Source organism: Vulpes lagopus, chromosome 6 (assembly GCF_018345385.1).
Source record: "Vulpes lagopus strain Blue_001 chromosome 6, ASM1834538v1, whole genome shotgun sequence".
Lineage (NCBI taxonomy): Eukaryota > Metazoa > Chordata > Mammalia > Carnivora > Canidae > Vulpes > Vulpes lagopus.
The window spans coordinates 513,620-526,568 of NC_054829.1; the positions used below are offsets into that span (position 1 = coordinate 513,620).

Below are 12,949 nucleotides of genomic sequence, written 5' to 3' on the forward strand. Positions count from 1 at the left end.
TGACCCCACACAGGCAGCCTCTACCCCCCGCCTGACCCCCAGACTCAAGTCTCCCATCCCTTCCTGAGCCCGAGGATAGCCCAAACCACAGATAGGGTAGGGGTTGGGGGCAGGTTAGAGAGGAGTCAGCAGAGAAAACTCCTACCCAGGGCCCCTGTGCAGCTGCTCCTGGATGGTCTGGTAGAAAGGGAGGTTTGAGGAGACAGCATAGAGGCGGTACCGGGACACTGTGGGACACCTGGCCTTACCCTCCCACAAGGGGGCAGCGGGGCCCCTGCTCTTGTCTCAGACACCTCTGGGCTTCCCGGTGGGACCTGGCCTTCTGCTCCTCTCTCTGCTCCCAGGGCCAAAGTGAGGTGGGACCCCCCCACACCCACCCACAGGCTCACTGCTCCCCTTTCAAGGGTCTAATCACCAAAGGGTAATAGAGGGAACAACAGGTTCATTGCAGGGGAGGTGCTGCCATAGAGAAGGTATGCCAGCCACCAAGGGACCTAGCACCCAGCCCGAAGCAGGAGTATTCTAGAGAGGGGGAGGGGAGAAGAGTCAGTAGATGGACAGATCATAGGACATGTAGTGGATGGAAGCATGGACAGATGGGTGGATGGAGGGAGGGAAGAAGGGATGGATGGACAGGTGGGCGGATGGAGGGAAGGAGGGGTAGGTGGATGGGTGGATGATGGATGGATGGACGGATGGGTAGATGGGTGGGTGATGGATGGATGGTTGTATGATGGTGATGGATGGACAGATGGACAGACAGGTGGATGGATGGATGGACAGATAGATGATGGTTGGATGGATGGATGGATGGATAATTGGATGTGTCAGCAATGACAAGCAAGTCCAAATCCCATTTAACCTAGAAGGTCTGTGCCCTGGGATCCTGAAAATAGCCTGTGCTGGTGGCCTTCACCTGGGCCTCCCTCCTGCTCCTTGTAGCTTATCAGCCACATTCCCTGGGAAGGCAACGTGCCTGTCTAGCCCTTGACACATTGAACTACAGACCCAGATTCATGTCTCAACCTGGAGCACCCTGAGGGTGGCAAGTCTGGTCCTCTCTGGCGCCACTCAGGGTCCAGACCAAGGCCAAGCCAAGAGTGAGGACTTGGTGAGCAAACACATGGAGCTGGGATCCAGGAGGCTTTGGGTTTGAGCTGTTTACAGCAGCAGAGCCAGTGCCCACCCTCTTGCCTTGCCAGGTCCCTCTCCCTATGGTCCTGCCAGGACTCCTTTAGAGATGTGGGTCCTTTGGGTGTCTAAATTGCTATAAGGGCCCCAGCCCCTTCCCTGGGCACCTGTCACCTCATCCTCCCCAAGGCAGCCTCAGACCTCAGAGAGGACACCCCCATTGCCCCTGTCCTGACCCTAAGAGTGTGTGGGAGGGGAAGGCATTGGCTCAGCCCCCGTCCATGCAGGCATGGGCCTGGCAGACTCACAGTGTCTTGCAGGTTACCGGGAGCCACTTCCCTGGCTGGTGCTGGACCTGCCGCAGGAGGACCTGGAGGAGGATGCCCCAGGAGCCAGCCTGTGGCCCACTACCGTCACCCTTCTCACCCTCTTCCTACTGAGTCTCTTCTACAGCACAGCACTGACTGTGACAAGCGTGCGGGGCCCAACTGACAGCAGAGAGGGCCCCCAGTACTGAGCAGAAGCCAGCCAGGCACAGGTAGGGGCAAGGAGGCAGAGTGCTGGGCTGACTGGGGCAGGGAGGTCGCCCACCAGGGCACCTGCCTATTCCCCACCCCTGGGGGTCTGACACTGAGGATTATGGGCAGTCCTGGGGTCAGAGCTTAGATGTCTCCCAGCAGCATCTGGGAGTTAGCTTCCCCTGGGCTCCAGTCACAGCAGGACTCGATCCATCTCCCCTGAGGCAGGCAGGGTGGGGGACAGGGCATTGGCGAGGAGTTCCCCTGGGCCCTGATCCCACTGTGTTTGCAGGGAGGAGTCTGGAGGAGCCTCCTGGAAGCCCAGCTGGATGTCAGAGCTCAACCCTGCTCAGAAGCTGCCCACCCGCCCCCCACACAGCCTTGCTGGTGCAATAAACTGATCTCAAAGGCAAAGGTTCTCAGACTCTAAATGAGAGGAGGGGAGAGGAGAGGGATAGAGGCTTGGGAGAGGGGGGACATCAGCCTCATGACCCAGATTGAGGCTCCCTTCACCTATAGTCTACCTGATCTGGTCCTGCATAAGCCACAGGCTTAGGACAAAAGTCGTCCTTCACCAAGGACAGTATGAAACAAAACCTTCCTAAGCACTGCACCCAGGACCTTTTCCTGGTCACTGAGCCCTGCTCCTCATCACCAGGCCCTTGTCATGATCACTGAGCCCTGGTCCTGGTCACTGAGCCCTAGTCCTCATCACTAGGCTCTTGTCATGATCACTGAGCCTGGTCCTGGTCACTGGGCCCTGGTCCTCATCACTAGGCCCTGGTCATGATCACTGAGGCCTGGTGCTGACCACTAGACCCTAGTCCTCATCACTGGGCCTTGGTCCTTGTCACTGGATCCTGGTACTGGTCACTGGGCCCTGGTTCTAATCACTAGACCTTGGTTTCATCATTGGTCCCTGATCCTGGTCACTGAGACCTGGTCCTGGTCATGATCACTGAGCCCTGGTCCTCATCACTAGGCCCTGGTCATGATCACTGAGGCCTGGTGCTGACCACTAGACCCTAGTCCTCATCACTGGGCCTTGGTCCTTGTCACTGGACCCTGGTACTGGTCACTGGGCCCTGGTTCTAATCACTAGACCTTGGTTTCATCATTGGTCCCTGATCCTGGTCACTGAGACCTGGTCCTGGTCTTGATCACTGAGCCCTGGTCCTCATCACTAGGCCCTGGTCATGATCACTGAGGCCTGGTGCTGACCACTAGACCCTAGTCCTCATCACTGGGCCTTGGTCCTTGTCACTAGATCCTGGTACTGGTCACTGGGCCCTGGTTCTAATCACTAGATCTTGGTTTCATCATTGGTCCCTGATCCTGGTCACTGAGACCTGGTCCTGGTCATGATCACTGAGCCCTGGTCCTCATCACTAGGCCCTGGTCATGATCACTGAGGCCTGGTGTTGACCACTAGACCCTAGTCCTCATCACTGGGCCTTGGTCCTTGTCACTGGACCCTGGTACTGGTCACTGGGCCCTGGTTCTAATCACTAGACCTTGGTTTCATCATTGGTCCCTGATCCTGGTCACTGAGACCTGGTCCTGGTCATGATCACTGAGCCCTGGTCCTCATCACTAGGCCCTGGTCATGATCACTGAGGCCTGGTGCTGACCACTGGACCCTAGTCCTCATCACTGGACCCTGGTACTGGTCACTGAGCCCTAGTTCTAATCACTATACCTTGGTTTCATCACTGGTCCCTGGTCCTGGTCACTGAGACCTGCCTGGCCCTGGTCATGATCACTGAGGCCTGGTGCTGACCACTAGACCCTAATCCTCATCACTGGGCCTTGGTCCTTGTCACTGGACCCTGGTACTGGTCACTGGGCCCTAGTTCTAATCACTAGACCTTGGTTTCATCACTGGTCCCTGGTCCTGGTCACTGAGACCTGGTCCTGGTCATGATCACTGAGCCCTGGTCCTGATCATGATCACTGGACTCTAGTCCTCATAACTAGGACCTGGTCATGATCACTGAGGCCTGGTGCTGACCACTAGACCCTAGTCCTCATCACTGGGCCTTGGTCCTTGTCACTGGACCCTGGTACTGGTCACTGGGCCCTAGTTCTAATCACTAGACCTTGGTTTCATCACTGGTCCCTGATCCTGGTCACTGAGACCTGGTCCTGGTCATGATCACTGAGCCCTTGTCCTCATCACTAGGCCCTGGTCATGATCACTGAGCCCTGGTCTTGATCATGATCACTGGACTCTAGTCCTCATCACTAGGCCCTGATCCTGGTCACTGAGACCTGGTCCTGGTCATGATCACTGAGCCCTGGTCCTCATCACTAGGCCCTGTCATGATCACTGAGGCCTGGTGCTGACCACTAGACCCTAGTCCTCATCACTGGGCCTTGGTCCTTGTCACTGGACCCTGGTACTGGTCACTGAGCCCTGGTTCTAATCACTAGACGCTGATCCTCATCACTGAGCCCTGGTCTTAATCACTATGGTCTGGTCCTAGTCACTGGGCTTAGGTCATGATCACTGAGCCCTGGTCCTAGTCACTTAGCCCTGGTCCTAATCACCATGGCCTGGTCTTAGCCCTAGGAGGAGGCTGAGTCATTGTGAGCACAGTGCAACCCAGGCCAGGTGGCCCCACGAGAGAACACTGGGCTTAGGTCATGATCACTGAGCTCTGGTCCTCATCACGGTGTACTGGCCCTGGTCTCTTGTCCTGGCCTCTGAGCCCTGGTCCTGGTCATGATCACTGAGCCCTGGTCACTGAGCCCTGGTCCTTACATTGTTCCCTGGTACTTACCACTCAGCCCTGGTCCCAGTTACTGTGGCCTGATCTAATCACTGGGCTCTGGTCCTTAGCATTTTGCTCTGATTACTTATCAGCAGTCCTAGTTACTGAACCCTGCTCCTGATCACTGGGCCCTGGTCCCAGTCACTCTGCCCTGGTCCCGATCACTAATCCCAATTCCTGGTCACTGAACCCTTGTCCTAAAATCTGCGTCACAGTGTTCATTACATATGCAGGAAGTGACCCAGTGCCCATTTATTCTGAGTTGGAGCCCTTGTTCATGGCCTGCATTACAACTTAGATCTGGAGTCCTGTTCCCATGTTCTGGGTCCTTAGTGCTAACCCTCATCAGAAGTGACCCACAGTAAGGAGAGGGAGCCCCTCAGACAATCCAAGACCCTCTTGGCATGGGCACTGGACAGAGGATGAGATAGTGACCCCCAAGTCCGGTTTCATCTTTTCCAGGGCCCAGAGGGGCATAAAGATGCTGACTTGAAGGAAAGAGAATCAGCCCATGTCCAGGGCCCGGGAGGCATGAATGAGCTAGACCCCAGGCCATGAGGGTCACCAGTACAGGGGTGCCAGGGGGAGGGGGCTCAGGCACAGGAGTGGGAACAGGGGTAGAGGCGATGGTGTTGTGATCTCTTGTTTTTCTCATGTTTGTCAGTCTTCACCTGCTGAACACCCAAAATAGCCCCAGGAGGGGGCTGAGTCATTGTGAGCACAGCGCAACCCAGGCCAGGTGTCCCCACCAGACACTGCTATTCCAAGAATCAGGCCCGAAACCCAAGACCTGGGCAGATGGGCGGGAGGCCTGAGCAAGGGAGGTTCCCCAAACCTGCAAACCACCCCAGCCCCCACCTCATGTGGGCCCCCATCAGCCAGGGTCTGTCCAGGGTCAGCACAGATCGCCTGGGACAGCAAACATCAGCCTGGGATCACCCAGGGTCACCCAGGGTCAGGACTAAGAGAGGCCAAGTTCAGCCAGATTGAGACAAAAGTCATCCTATGTCGGCCAGGGTGAACCGGGGTCAGCCAGGCTCAGACCTCGGGGGGCCAAGGTCACCCAGATTGAGACGAAGTCACCCTAGGTCTGCGGGCTCAGCCAGGGTTCTGCTCAGATCCGTGCAGGACACTGTGACACCCACACCTTCAGGCCAGATCACTGGGGCTCCCGAGGGCCACAGGACCCGCGGGCGTACAGACCCGAGGGCTAAGGTCTGTGCCCACAAACAGCCAGGCTGGCTGGCACCCCAGCAGCCGTGCACCCCGGGCCGTGCACCGGGACAGGCGCGCTTGCTCCACGGGGCTCACGGCAGGACCCACATCCCGCGCCGGGGACCCCGGGGTCCGGGATGAGGGCAGGGACCATGACAGAGTCAGGAGTAACATGGGGGATGGGAGAGACAGAGACAGAGGGCAGGACACGACCCGGCCCCGGGGCCCAGACCCTCACACACGCACCCACGGCCGGGCCCTGACCACCACCGCCCTCCGCACTCTCCAGCTAACTCACCCCCTCACGTCCGCAGAGGGGGGCGGCCGGACGCCCACGTGCCTATGTCCCCACGCCCACCCACACTGCTCCCTCCTGTGCCCTGGGGGCTCAGGGTCCCTGCCGTGCCCTGTGGGGCTGAGCGGCACACCCGGGTGCCTGGGTCCCTAGACCAGCGCCCCGTGCAGCCTCGGGGGCCCAGCTGGAGGGGGGCACGTGCCCTGTGCTCCACGAAGGCCCCGGATGGTGCAGGGGCACGAGGGCGGAGGTCAGCCACCGCGGGAGCAGCCGAGCAGTCCTGGGCAGAGGCGGGCGCGCTGTGCGGGTGCGGCAGGGCCGCTTGGGCACCCACGTGCCCCTCGGGGGTCTGTCCCCCACGGCCCCTGGGATGCCCACCCGGCCCTGCACACTGTGCCCTGTCCCTGTGCAGACCCGAGCAGGCCCCTGGGCCTCGGGGGGGAGCCCGCAGGCTGCATGGGGCCCCAGCAGGGGGCTGGGAAGAGGGAGCTCCTGTGGCAGGGGACGCGGGAGCTCTGGTGCCCTGAGGCCCTGGGACCCCAGCTGCTGGGCTCAGGCCTGGGGCTCATGCAGGGGCCCCCACAGGGGGCGGACACCTGGGGCCCGGCCTTGCTGCCCTGGGGCCGGTGCCTGGGGGACGACCAGAGAGCAAGAGCAGCACACGGCACAGCCCGAGGACACGGGTGGACACTGGGAGGGCCTCAGGACAGGGGTGGGGAGTTCCAGAGTGGCGGGGGCCCTGCGGGGTCGCGTGTGGGTTCGGGGTCTGCGGGAGGGGTCCCGGAGCCGCCCAGAGAGGCCGGGCTGCGTGGGGAACGGGGACAGAGGAGCCGTGAGGCGGGGGCCTCTGGGGGAGGCGGGCTCTGCTGGCACCGAGCTCAGGCCCCGAGGGGCTGCCCCCTGGGGAACGGGGGTCGGGGTGCGGGTGGGCCACGTGGGGCGAGGCCCGCGGCTCTGCTGCGAGGGAGCGTGGAGGCCGCGGGGCGTTTGGATGCTCACAGCAGGAGTCTCAGACGCGAGCAGGGTAGACGGGCGGCTGGCGAGGCCGGCGGGCCGGGGCGAGGGGCGGGTGGCCGGGTGCAGGGCCCGGGGTACCCACTCCCGGTTACGGGGTGAGAGCGCCGCTCGGCAGCGGGGCCTGGCGCTGGGATGGCGTCGCGGGTGACGCGGGCTGTCGGCCCTCCCCGGGCAGCAGGAGCGACGTGTAGACGTGTGGGGTCACCGCGTCCCTCACCTGACCCTAACACCTCTCTCAGGGACCAGGGCCCCACGCCGCCTCCGCCCGGGTCCCCCACACACGCCAGAGGCACGAGCGTCCTGCCCCCGCCGCCCCTCCTGTCCTGCTCTCCATGCGGGGCCCCCTGGCGGGGGAGGGCGTGCGGCGGGGCTAGGGGTCAGGGGACGCCCGGGCTCACCCCGCCTGGCAGCCCGGGACACCCAGACCCGCCTGCACATCCTCGGCCTGGGCCCCTAGAGGCAGCCAAGCTGTGCTGTCCCCACCCCCCCGCGGCTCCTGACTCCTCCGCGCCCCCAGACCCGCTCACGGTCGCCCTCCCTCTGGATGGAGTCACGTGCCCGCCCCCCAGGCCTCGTCCCCTGGCCTTGGCAGTCCCACCTGGACGCTCGCCCCGGCCCCCTGCCGAGGGTCTGGGTGTGGGGGCAGCAGCCCCAGCCCCCGGGACCCCACCCCCCCCGTGGTGAGCCCCCGGCTCTCTCTGGAGCTCAGGGAGCTGCAGGTTGGGCGTCGCGGCCACTGGCCATCACTGCCCCGGTGCCCCCACCGGCCCCCACATCTGGAGTCACCGTCAGCACCACTGGCCTCGGCGCCCTCTCCCCGCAGGTCACAGGGGCCCTGGCCGTGACCCTGCCGAGACCCCATCCCTGGGCTGGAGTAGGGCGTTTGGGGGTAAGGCTGCCGGCCCCGAGCAGCAGTTTGAGTTGTGAAGACACACAAGTGGAGAGAGATGGAGACATCAGGAGCTGGAGACAGAGAGACATGAAGATAGAGATACAGAGACTGGGAGAGAGACACAAAGACACACAGATGAAAAACTCAGGGAGCAACGGGTGGGGACGAGGACAGGTACATGGGGATGAGGACAGGCAGGATGGGGATGGGGACAGGGAGGTGGGGATGGGGACAGGCAAGTGGGGACAAGAACAAGCAGGATGGGGACGAGGACAGGTAGATGGTGATGGGGGCAGGCAGGATCGGGACGGGGACAGGTAGGTGCAGACAAGGACAAGGTAGGTGGGGATGGGGATAGGCAGATGGGGACCTAGACAGGCCAGTGGGGACATGGACAGGCAGGTGTGGACAGAGACAGGCTGGTGGGGATGAGGACAGGCAGGTGAGGATGTGGACAGGTAGGTAGGGACAAGGAAGGCCGGTGGGGACGTGGACAGGCCCAGGCAGGGGGAGGCCGCAGGCTGACGAGGGCTGAGGTGCCGTGAGCACCCGTGGCCCCAGGCCCACTCCACAGGCCCAGCCCCGGGTGACCCGCAGCTGCCTGGCCCAGCCGAGCCGCCCTGTCCTGGTGTGTAGTGGGGGGACTGCCAGGTGGGGGGCGGCCAGTGCAGGGACACGAGGTCCCCGGGGGTGTCCTCAGCACACCTCCCCCCGGGCCCTCCTGTTCCCTCTACACCCCGCCAGCCCTGGGGCTTGGACCACCAGGCCGGCCTGCGAGGCCGCGTCCCTGGGGACCGGGGACAGAGGCCGGGGATGGACAAGCTGAGAACCATTTTGATTCACTGAAGTCACCATTTGCAGGCCCGTCACCGGGTCACTGACCCAGGTGGGCCTCCGCCGGCGGGGGGTGGGGCGGAGGGCCCCGAGCGAGGCCTGGGCCCACCTGGCCTGCTGTGGGGGCGGCGGCCGGGCGCAGGTGGGGTTCGAGGCAAGCTATTTCTGGAAACGGCCCTGGTGGGTGAGAAAGATGTTTTTCAGTGTGGAACAAACAGCCATTTGCATGTCCCCTTCAGGGCCAAATCTGCCCGAAATGAGTAATTTGGGGAGAAACGGAGACTGGAGCCCCGCGCACCTGTGTTGTGTGGGGGTGGGGGTGGCGGGATGGGCACGGAGTGGCGGCCGCGCTGGGGCCCGGAGCCGCTGACGGTGCACCCCCAGCCCCCCGCAGCCGTGCGGCTCGGCCCCCGGACTAGGAGGCCAGCTTGGGACAGGTCACAGGGGGCCGTGACGCGGCCGACGGCCCTGGCCAGCTGGGGTGTAGCAGCCTGAGGGTGCGAAGCCCAGGAGTGCGTGACCAGTGAGGGCGCAAACACGTGGGGTGCCTGCCGGAGGTGGCCGAGGACACCAGGCCAGAGGCTGGGGACGGCTCGTAGCACGGGCTCAGCGTGGGGGTTCACAGGCCCCAGCAGGCCGAGGCTGTCACTGGGGCGAGCGCAGGCAGCAGGGTCCCTGGCCTGCAGGCGCCGGGCCGCATGGCCGCAGGGTGGGGGCCCCCGAGGTTCACACCCCAGGAAGACCCCTGGACCTGGACTCGGGCCTTGACTCCTTACTGTGAAAACACAATTGGGGGGCCGGCAGCCTTACCCCCAAACGCTCACGGGGCTCCTTCCAGAAGGAGCCGAGCTGCGCCATCACCAGCCACGCAGCAGGCGAGGGACCCGCTCGTTCAGGGGGGCTCCCGGCTGACACAGGAGGACGTGGGAGGACCCTCCTGGTGCGCCTCACCCCAACCCCGCCTCGGCCGGGACCCTGGGGCCCTACTCCAGCCCGGGGATGGGACCTCGGCAGGGTCACGGCCAGGGCCCCTGTGACCCGCGGGGAGAGGGCGCCGAGGCCAGTGGTGCTGACAGTGACTCCAGATGTGGGGGCCGGTGGGGGCACCGGGGCAGCGATGGCCAGTGGTCGCGACGTCCAACCTACAGCTCCCTGAGCTCCAGAGAGAGCCGGGGGCTCACCACGGGGGGGTGGGGTCCCGGGGGCTGGGGCTGCTGCCCCCACACCCAGACCCTCGGCAGGGGGCCGGGGCGAGCGTCCAGGTGGGACCGCCAAGGCCAGGGGACGAAGCCTTGGGGGGGCGGGCACGTGACTCCATCCAGAGGGAGGGCGACCGTGAGCGGGTCTGGGGGCGCGGAGGAGTCGGGAGCCGCGGGGGGGTGGGGACAGCACAGCTTGGCTGCCTCTAGGGGCCCAGGCCGAGGATGTGCAGGCGGGTCTGGGTGTCCCGAGCTGCCAGGCGGGGTGAGCCCGGGCGTCCCCTGACCCCTAGCCCCGCCGCACGCCTTCCCCCGCCAGGGCTGTCGGGGGGCCCCGCATGGAGAGCAGGACAGGAGGGGCGGCGGGGGCAGGACGCTCGTGCCTCTGGCGTGTGTGGGGGACCCGGGCGGAGGCGGCGTGGGGCCCTGGTCCCTGAGAGAGGTGTTAGGGTCAGGTGAGGGACGCGGTGACCCCACACGTCTACACGTCGCTCCTGCTGCCCGGGGAGGGCCGACAGCCCGCGTCACCCGCGACGCCATCCCAGCGCCAGGCCCCGCTGCCGAGCGGCGCTCTCACCCCGTAACCGGGAGTGGGTACCCCGGGCCCTGCACCCGGCCACCCGCCCCTCGCCCCGGCCCGCCGGCCTCGCCAGCCGCCCGTCTACCCTGCTCGCGTCTGAGACTCCTGCTGTGAGCATCCAAACGCCCCGCGGCCTCCACGCTCCCTCGCAGCAGAGCCGCGGGCCTCGCCCCACGTGGCCCACCCGCACCCCGACCCCCGTTCCCCAGGGGGCAGCCCCTCGGGGCCTGAGCTCGGTGCCAGCAGAGCCCGCCTCCCCCAGAGGCCCCCGCCTCACGGCTCCTCTGTCCCCGTTCCCCACGCAGCCCGGCCTCTCTGGGCGGCTCCGGGACCCCTCCCGCAGACCCCGAACCCACACGCGACCCCGCAGGGCCCCCGCCACTCTGGAACTCCCCACCCCTGTCCTGAGGCCCTCCCAGTGTCCACCCGTGTCCTCGGGCTGTGCCGTGTGCTGCTCTTGCTCTCTGGTCGTCCCCCAGGCACCGGCCCCAGGGCAGCAAGGCCGGACCCCAGGTGTCCGCCCCCTGTGGGGGCCCCTGCATGAGCCCCAGGCCTGAGCCCAGCAGCTGGGATCCCAGGGCCTCAGGGCACCAGAGCTCCCGCATCCCCTGCCACAGGGGCCCCCTCTTCCCAGCCCCCTGCTAGGGACCCATGCAGCCTGCAGGCTCCCCCCCGAGGCCCAGGGGCCTGCTCGGGTCTGCACAGGGACAGGGCACAGTGTGCAGGGCCGGGTGGGCATCCCAGGGGCCGTGGGGGACAGACCCCCGAGGGGCACGTGGGTGCCCAAGCGGCCCTGCCGCACCCGCACAGCGCGCCCGCCTCTGCCCAGGACTGCTCGGCTGCTCCCGCGGTGGCTGACCTCCGCCCTCGTGCCCCTGCACCATCCGGGGCCTTCGTGGAGCACAGGGCACGTGCCCCCCCCCTGCTGCGCCCCCGAGGCTGCACGGGGCGCTGGTCTAGGGACCCAGGCACCCGGGTGTGCCACTCAGCCCCACAGGGCACGGCAGGGACCCCGAGCCCCCAGGGCACAGGAGGGGGCAGTGTGGGTGGGCGTGGGGACATAGGCACGTGGGCGTCCGGCCGCCCCCCTCTGCGGACGTGAGGGGGTGAGTTAGGTGGAGAGTGCGGAGGGCGGTGGTGGTCAGGGCCCGGCCGTGGGTGCGTGTGTGACGGGCTGGGCCCCTGGGCCGGGTCGTGTCCTGCCCTCTGTCTCTGTCTCTCCCACCGTCTGTGTCGCTCCCGACTCTGCCATGGTCACCGCCCCCGTTCCGGACACCCGGGGTCCCCGACGCAGGATAAGCCCCGCGGAGCAAGCGCGCCTGTCCTGGTGCACAGCCCGGGGGTCACGGCTGCTGGGGTGCCAGCCCGCCTGGCTGTTTGTGGGCACAGACCTCAGCCCTCGGGGCTGCACGCCCGCGGGTCCTGTGGCCCCGGGAGCCCCAGTGATCTGGCCTGAAGGTGTGGGTGTCACAGTGTCCTGCACGGATCCGAGCAGAACCCTGGCTGAGCCCGCAGACCTAGGGTGACTTCATCTCAATCTGGGTGACCTTGGACCCCCGAGGTCTGAGCATGGCTGACCCTGGTTCACCCTGTTCCTACCCTGGCCTCACCCTGACCTCATCCTGGTCTGACCCTGCCTCACCCTGGCCTCACCCTCTTCTGACCCTGCCTCACCCTGACCTTATCCTGTTCTGACCCTGCCTCACCCTGTTCTGACCCAGCCTCACCCGGTCTGACCCTGCCTCACCCTGACCTCACCCTCTTCTGACCCTGCCTCACCCGGTTCTGACCCTGCCCTCACCGTGACCTCACCCTGTTCTGACTTGTCTCACCCTGTTCTGACCCTGCCTCACCCTGGCCTCACCCTGTTCTGACCCTGCCTCACCCTGACCTCACCCTGTTCTGACCCTGCCTCACCCTGACCTCACCCTGTTCTGACCCTGCCTCACCCAGCCTCACCCTGTTCTGACCCTGCCTCACCCTGACCTCACCCTGTTCTGACCCTGCCTCACCCTGACCTCACCCTGTTCTGACCTGCCTCACCCTGACCTCACCCTCTTCTGACCCTGCCTCACCCTGCCTCACCCTGTTCTGACCCTGCCTCACCCTGACCTCACCCTGTTCTGACCCTGCCTCACCCTGACCTCACCCTGTTCTGACCTGCCTCACCCTGTTCTGACCCTGCCTCACCCTGTTCTGACCCTGCCTCACCCTGACCTCACCCTGTTCTGACCGTGCCTCACCCTGCCTCACCCTCTTCTGACCCTGCCTCACCCTGACCTCACCCTGTTCTGACCCTACCTTACCCTGACCTCACCCTGTTCTGACCTGCCTCACCCTACCTCACCCTGACCTCACCCTGTTTTGACCCTACCTCACCCTGACCTCACCCTGTTCTGACCTGCCTCACCCTGACCTCACCCTGTTCTGACCCTGCCTCACCCTGACCTCACCCTGTTCTGACCCTGCCTCACCCTGAACTCACCCTGTTCTG

The 12,949-nt window shown here is 65.0% G+C and overlaps 1 long non-coding RNA gene across 1 annotated transcript; it reads left to right on the top strand.

Annotated features, from left to right (window-relative positions):
• The first annotated feature begins 711 nt into the window (after window positions 1-711).
• Window positions 712-2,063, top strand: LOC121493640. The gene is made up of 2 exons (XR_005988518.1): window positions 712-1,669; window positions 1,942-2,063. It is a non-coding gene; the product is annotated as an uncharacterized LOC121493640 (long non-coding RNA).
• The last annotated feature ends 10,886 nt before the right edge of the window (window positions 2,064-12,949 follow it).